Below are 8,497 nucleotides of genomic sequence, written 5' to 3' on the forward strand. Positions count from 1 at the left end.
TTATCAATCCCAATTCTGTCTTTCAACGTTTGACAGTTAATCAGTACTGGTCGAGGTACGGTGACCTTTTCATCCCCCGCCACTTGAATCCACTAGACCAGACGTGTGAGAGGACCAAAGTACAGGAGCAGTGAGTGCACGTATTTACCTGGACAGATAAGGTACGTTTAGCTAGATTATACAGTAGGTTCACCATCAAATTGGGTCTTGATTTTCAGATTAGTACGGTAGTTTATCTTAAACGATGAGAACGCATCCAGTACAGCGGAGTCTTTATACTTTCAAAGACTGTTCAAAACTTTTTAGTGATGGATATAATCTATTTTCTACATACATGTACATATACTGTAGGTATGTTCAACATTCTGAGGCCAGATTTTCCAGATTCGTAGATTAGTTACACAACAATTTTGAGTCGATAATGGCATTGAAATCGCCTGTGGCTTCTGTAACTGGATTATCTTTTATAAGTTAACGAGGTTATAACGCGTTTCCCAATAAAACCTACTTATTCTTTAAGTCTTAACCAATCTTCAATAAATTTCTCATCATACCAGTTTAAAAAGGAAACCTAAAGCTGAAGTTCAGCTGCCGATGTTTATTAACTTACCACAATTACCAAAATGCTCCTCTCAGCAGAACCCATTTCAAGATGTGAAGTGTTATTCCTATTATTTTGAACTTATTCTTATGAAGCTGTATCTGAACCGCGGCCTCAACGATTCAGCGAATTAAAAAAAACATTCGTGAACAATACCTGATTTTGGCAGAAACGAACCACTTAGCATTATACAGTACACTCAAGTTTGCCAGCGCTCAGAGATTCGTTTTTGTTAATTCCCCAAATCGCCATTGGCAAGGAGGCCCGGGTCAACTTGCCGCTTCATAACAGTAAAACCAATATAATAAGTATAACACGCTGCACCCGGAAATGAATTGAATTCCAGTGAGTGAGAAGAGTAGTTTGGTAAACCTCTCTACATTAAAAAAGCGATTCTAAGTACAAATACAGATACCGCCAACTAATACAGGTCAGATTTCAAATAACCAATTTAGGCAAACTATTTCCACGAGACTTTTGTTTAACTCTACAACATTCCATTAAATCAAATGTTCATTTATAAATACAGTAACATAATAACATTAAATGCGTAATTCTGACGAAATATCCAAATATTACATATGCTACATTCAACTGATGTAATGTATATAAATGGCTCTGGATACTCGCATGACGAAGTTTAAATTTATATTTCGCCCGTGTTGTTTATTGAAGTCAATCATACACTGTACTGTACTGTACGTCGAAAGTCTTCCTCGCAGTCGAGAATAAGAAAACTCTCAGCAAATCGGATCACATTTTGTCAGGTCTAGATTCTCAGTAGGATAGTATGGTGTATAATCCTTGTGACTAGCTAGAGCTAAAATAATATACTATCAATATTTTGCTGAAATTCTATCTAAACGGGATACTGTACATTTATTTTGATACGCACGTGAGAATCTGCTGCTTGTCAACATGGTATAAGCTTGAGTGTGCCAGGCGAATTGTCTCACTCACTGGTTACGGCAAAATGTTCACATACAACCTTTAATAAATCATAAATCTGGTCCTTAAATGAAACTGCTTTATAATATTACTTTAAGTGGCACTAGTTATTATATTACTTACTCTATTACAAGCATAAACTTGTTCATTACCTCGTACCAGTTTCTATACTTTATATTCATTCAACTTTATTACATCACTGCCCTACAGGTTACAGCTCGCCTTAAGCACCATTACTTGGTATATACTGTATAGACGTAGTGTCCATATTGTCATCACTTCTCCTCACGCTATTACGTATGGGAAACTTTCTTAATAAACTAGGTGTACCACTAACTTCCCTCATTGTCCCTGTAACTTCACCATCAGTTTCGAATAACAGTGTTTGTTATCATTACTTTCATAATAAGTATCCAGCGTGTTCAACATCTGGTGCATATGTTGTACTATACAGTCTGGATGACATAATTGTTTATCTCTTAACAAGACCTTTCTACTATGGGTCACAAATCTAATTCTGGATTCGTAACAGTTCGTATGGATAATATTCTACCCACCTAAATCGTTCACTTCCCAAAAACATAAACCAGTCCAAATTATTACCAACATTATACAGTACTGAGATTATCCTAATCAACTTATTAATAACAAGGTACAATACGTTCAACTAATACTCATTGAGGTATACAAATACGTTACCGAATCTTTAGAAATAAACCCTGAAGCTACCTTAATTTTGCCTTTTAAATGGTTCCAAGTTAAAAAAAAAAATTTTGATGGGTTACTTCGTAAATCTACAAATTTGAGAAAAATATTAAAACACGAACTTTTGATAATCCAACCCGAGTCCACCCCTTTGAGCTTACTGGCTGTAGTGTATTGCTGTACACAATAATTTGCCACATTAAACTGTCCAAGAGTACTGTACTATATATTACTTCTGGTGGTCACTAAGGCACAAAACGCCTACCAATCTACCCAAGTTCACTGCATGTAACACCAATGCAACTTCCGCCTTCTAACTACTGCAGTGAAAAAGCACATTCATGTTATTTATGACATTAATATAAAGATGCTAAAGTGCAACACAGGGGTCGAGGATCAGTCTGCCTCGCTCAGCTGTGCTTCTCTGAAGACAAAGTCGTGAGACTGACATAGGACGTTGCCAAACACTTATTTTATCCTGTACTTACCGCCATGACAAGCTCGAAGGGGTACTTGTATACCCTCACGGGTGACTGGTAGCTCTGCACCATTTTGCCAGTTGAGATAAATCGAAATAAATATAATGTAGAAAAATGAAGCACTCTAGTAGGGACTAATATCAGGAGCACTGTCCGCACATATCCCCTCTCCTGTGTCTATTCATTCACTGAGTGTCAACAGAAGATGGATCCCAAGCCAAGGTCCACGGGGGAACTAACTCTGTCTGAATTCGTGTTTTTAATATATATATTTACCTTATAAAATGATAATTAAACCATATATCATTCGTATTTATTTTAATGTACATGAAAGCAACTTAAAATGGTACTGAAAATTGATCTACTGGAAGTAAATAGAAGGTATCAAATATATGAATGCCATCGTCCGCTTCGGGTTTGCGCAGTTATACGGCGCAGCAGACGACGCCGTAATGATGTTCGTCCGAAAGCGTTATTCTACTTCATGATATTTTGAAATAATGCATATTTTTTCATTTTGCATAATAAAACTATATTCATAATTTTATAAATACAAATTCTTTACTTTCAGTCGTACGTTTGATAACTCTATCGCTTTCACAGTTAATTATGGTTTACACCATTTGTGTTGACGTATACGGACGATGTTTATGTGAACCGTAGTATCATTGGAATTCCAAATTTCGCAGCAAGAATTGTTCAGTGGGTAAAGACACCATTCTCATCGCTTGAAATCTCTTTCATATCGTGAAAGAATTGAACATGTTATCAGTTTACATCATACAAATAAAAATTTATGTAACATTATATACCATGTATAGGTGTATAGCTGCTTTCAGATGCTGATTTTTTCTTAACTGTGTGTTTATTGTTAACAATACTGTACTTTGTATTATCCTCAACAAATATATTAGTAATGAATTAAGAGTTACAGGTAAGTATAATGAACATTATGACTAAAAATTTAAAAGTTTACGGAAAGAAAACTAGGATTCCCCGTTTTTGTGAAAGGCCACCGCTATACTGTACCTCCTGGACACAATACCAACAACGTCAAAGACTGAGCCGTCCAAGGAATTCCAAGATATGCGTCCGAAAATGTGGCCTCATTTTTCAGGTATTGCACCCGTATTTGTTAATGCCAGATGTCTGTAACTTTAACTTCAGCGGGTTTTGCATAGTACTGTTTACGTTAAAAATTACTCTAACAGTTACTTGGTGATATTGACCAAGGAATAATTAATGTACAGGGTAATTGACTTTACAAATGTATATGATGTTAATTGTCCTTGCCAGTGAATAAAGGAGTGAGTAGGTTCAAGTATTCCTCTAACTAACCATACTGTATATTGTAGCTTCGCAATGACCTGAAAATATGTTTCAGGTACTCTCGTCGATTACAAATTCTTCTACAGATTAATTTAAAAAGCCGTAATAGACCCCCTTACATAACGGTCGCTTACAATGTACAGTAATTCACAAGTCCTACAGCCAGGTTGGCATAATATTTGAGTGATAGAAAAGTTTAGCATGTGTGGTGTAATGTGCCGGTTAGTGCATCACAAGCCACAACTACAAATTCCCCCTTGATAATTAATTAACACATTTATAATACTTATGATATAATCAGTTAAGAATTTCAGTTTAAGTGTAATAATAATCAAGTTAGACTCGAATACTACTTTACTAATTTAGTTCTGGCTAACTAAACCCCTATAGTTCGTAACAGGATATGGTTACCTATACATCATGTTAAAACGTCCTGCTAATTACAGGGACCAACCATCACAAGTCAGTGGACATTTCTCCTTCCCTCGCCCTCCGGGCGGCTCATTCGCTAGGCCACGGTAGGACGCCACCCTCCGGGAGGCTCCACATTGTCTCACTGTTCAGTCCCCAAAACTTCTTCTTCCATCAATAGTTCATTAACGGTGTATGTAAGTTCCACCATGTATTTCACTACAACGGTACAGCAAAGTATATATTTTTAGCATTAAGCTGTAATTATTTTATTGCCTAATTATCACTACAAATAACACCATCCATCATCACTACATATAACACCATCCATCATCACTACATATAACATCATCCATCGTCACTACATATAACACCATCCATCATCACTACATATAACACCATCCATCATCACTACATATAACACCACCCATCATTACTACATATAACAACATCCATCATCACTACATATAACATCATCCATCATCACTACATATAACACCATCCATCATCACTACATATAACACCATCCATCATCACTACAGATCGGTAAGAGTAGTTTCCGAGGTTCTCGTGCGGACACACAAACACACACACAGACATACTTCTTTGTTATATATATATATATATATATATATATATATATATATATATATATATATATATATATATTAATTTAGTTTTTATATGGGATTAGCCCACCAGGTTACAGATCAATGACCCACATCAGTGCCTGGGGGCGAAAACACAATAATAATAATAATAATAATAATAATAATAATAATAATAATAATAATAATAATAATAATAGTAATAATAATAATAATAATAATAATAAAATATATGAAAAATATTAAATGAAAATATGCTACAGTACTGTATAATATAATGATAATAATAATAATAATAATAATAATAATAATAATAATAATAATAATAATAATAATAATAATAATAATAATAATAATAAAATCAATAGTGAGAAACGATATATGTATAATGTGTTGAAAAAAAAAATGTTGAAACCCTGTAATATGGCAGCGTGTGGCAGCAGGGTCTACCATTAGACAATACAGTACATTATGCTTCCAATATCTTCCCAGGCGGTAGTACCTCCCTGTTTGGTAGCTGCTGACTACCTACTACAATTATGTGCAGCCATGGGGAAAGTTTGGCCTTTTCATGTCAAATTTGGTGTTTTTCGTTGACTTTCTGTGATTTATCATTATAACAATAAAATTGTGATCTACACCTGTATATATTACAGACTGTTCTGAATACGCCCCTGTATATGATTGATATATACTGCATGCCTGCTGTGTGTTTTAACTGCTCTAGGTGTTGTCTTCTCTACCAACGGCAAAACGTAGTAGTTCTTGAAATTTTTCGTTGGTATGACGGTATTGTTAACGGTAGTTGACTCTTCGCCGTCAGCGGAATATATGGCAGTGATGGCCCTCCACCATCTCTGTGGGCCGCAGGAGTGGCCCTCCACCATCTCTGTGGGCCGCAGGAGTGGCCCTCTACCATCTCTGTGGGCCGCAGGAGTGGCCCTCCATCATCTCTGTGGGCCGCAGGAGTGGCCCTCCATCATCTCTGTGGGCCGCAGGAGTGGCCCTCCATCATCTCTGTGGGCCGCAGGAGTGGCCCTCCATCATCTCTGTGGGCCGCAGGAGTTGCCCTCCATCATCTCTGCTGCAGGAGTGGCCCTCCATCATCTCTGTGGGCCGCAGGAGTTGCCCTCCATCATCTCTGTGGGCCGCAGGAGTTGCAGGGCTCCACCATCTCTGTGGGCCGCAGGAGTGGCCCTCCATCATCTCTGTGGGCCGCAGGAGTGGCCCTCCATCATCTCTGTGGGCCGCAGGAGTGGCCCTCCATCATCTCTGTGGGCCGCAGGAGTGGCCCTCCATCATCTCTGTGGGCCGCAGGAGTGGCCCTCCATCATCTCTGTGGGCCGCAGGAGTGGCCCTCCATCATCTCTGTGGGCCGCATAAGTGGCCCTACTTCATTTCAGTGGCCCACAAGACTGGAATCCGGGATGTGCACTACCCATGACCACACGACCAACCACCACAAATACATTTAAGACAGGCCGAATGTTTCATAATTATTTATAGAAAAATTTAACTACTAATAGAATTGTCATCAGCATCAAATAATAAGAGCAAAAGATAAAATTAATGATGCGTTCATTTCAAAACACTGCATCGCCTCCCATAACATACGACACCTGACGACCAAGGTGGGGACGGTGTATAATACTGTATTTATCTAGGATTACTTCACAATACGGTACACCTGCAGTAGCTGATCATGAAGTGTTGCCATATCAAAATATGAATAGGTCTACTGTATGTACGAATCTAAATATATTAAGGAATTACGTTAAATCAATTAAAATCATCAGTGAATTACCGAATTATTAAAATAAAATGTTGTTTGTATGAATCCCACTAAATTACCCCCCAAAACCTAACCTAATCTAACCTAAACCGACCTGTGGTGTGATGATCAGCTTGCTCGCCTCGCAAGCGAGCAGACCCAGGTTCGATCCCCGGGCAGGGTGAAACTATGGGCAAGTTTTTTTTACGCCTTGGGGTCAGTACTGGGCCCCCTCTTGTTCATAATCTACATAAACGATCTAGATACTGGGATCAGCAGTGACATAAGCAAGTTTGCGGATGACACCAAAATAGGGCGGCAGAATAATTCAGGGCAGAATGCAAATGCGCTACAGGAGGACTTAAATAAACTGCAGGAGTGGTCAGGAAAATGGCAAATGAATTCAACACCAGCAAGTGCAGCGTACTGAATATTGAAAGAACAAATACTGTCAATGTATACAGCCTTAACAACATCAACCTAGAGAAGTCGACTTGTGAAAGAGACAGGTGTATTTGTAAGCCCGGACCTACGGCCTAGAAAACAGTGCGTTAATGTTCGAAATAAGGCAAACAGGGTATTAGGTTTTATATCTAGAAGTGTAAGTAATAAGAGTGCGGAGGTCATATTACAACTATATCTTGCGTTAGTCAGGTCGCACCTCGATTATGCGGTTCAGTTCTGGTGTCCTTATTATAGAATGGATATCAATTCACTGGAGTCGGTGCAGCGAAGAATGACGAAAATGATTCCGGGACTTAGAAACCTTCCATATCAAGATAGATTAAAGAAACTAAACTTGCATTCCAAAGAAAGACGAAGAGTGCGGGGAGATATGATAGAAGTATTTAAGTGGGTGAGAGGAATCAATAAAGGCGATATAGATAAAGTTCTTATAATATCCGAGCAGGATAGGACTCGGAGCAACGGATTTAAGTTGGATAAATTTAGGTTTAGGAGGGAGATAGGAAGGAACTGGTTCACAAATAGGGTGGTAGACGAGTGGAACACGCTTAGCAACTTTGTAGTAAGTGCTGGAACGCTGGAAAGTTTTAAAAGGAGGCTAGACAAATTCATGGATGATAGAGAGTGGTTGTAACTCTAGACAGGAGCTGCCATACACAGGCCTACCGGCCTATTGCAGACTCCTTATTTTCTTATGTTCTTATGTAGAACTTAAAAATTGCAAAAAAATCGACAAATGATCAAATCTTGTAGGCGATGATTCTTTCATGTGTGTGTGTGTGTGTGTGTGACGGTCAAACATCGTGGGCCGTCGGACTCAGAAGCCTGCCATTGCTCTATAAGACCTCTTAAAGCTGACCCTTGACCACCTTACACGGTAACATTATAAACTATTTCTACAACATCCTTACGGTGTTGTTCAACTTGTTGTTTATCTAGTGATGAAACACCGTTTAATTCTGCACTGGGCATTTGTTTGACGGTAAGAAAGTGCATTGTGAGATTAAGGAGAGCCCATCAGAGCCAACCAATCTGTCATATCTAGCTAATGGCTCTGCAATTAAGAAACCCCATATCATTCTTAATCCTTCTCCCCTCGAGATGAGAAAAAACGACGCAATATCAGCAAGAGATATCTGACTGAAGATGTTCGTCAAGGATATCATCATCAGTATGTTTT

This window comes from Homarus americanus, unplaced genomic scaffold, assembly GCF_018991925.1.
Source record: "Homarus americanus isolate GMGI-L3 unplaced genomic scaffold, GMGI_Hamer_2.0 scaffold6320, whole genome shotgun sequence".
In the NCBI taxonomy this organism is placed as follows: domain Eukaryota; kingdom Metazoa; phylum Arthropoda; class Malacostraca; order Decapoda; family Nephropidae; genus Homarus; species Homarus americanus.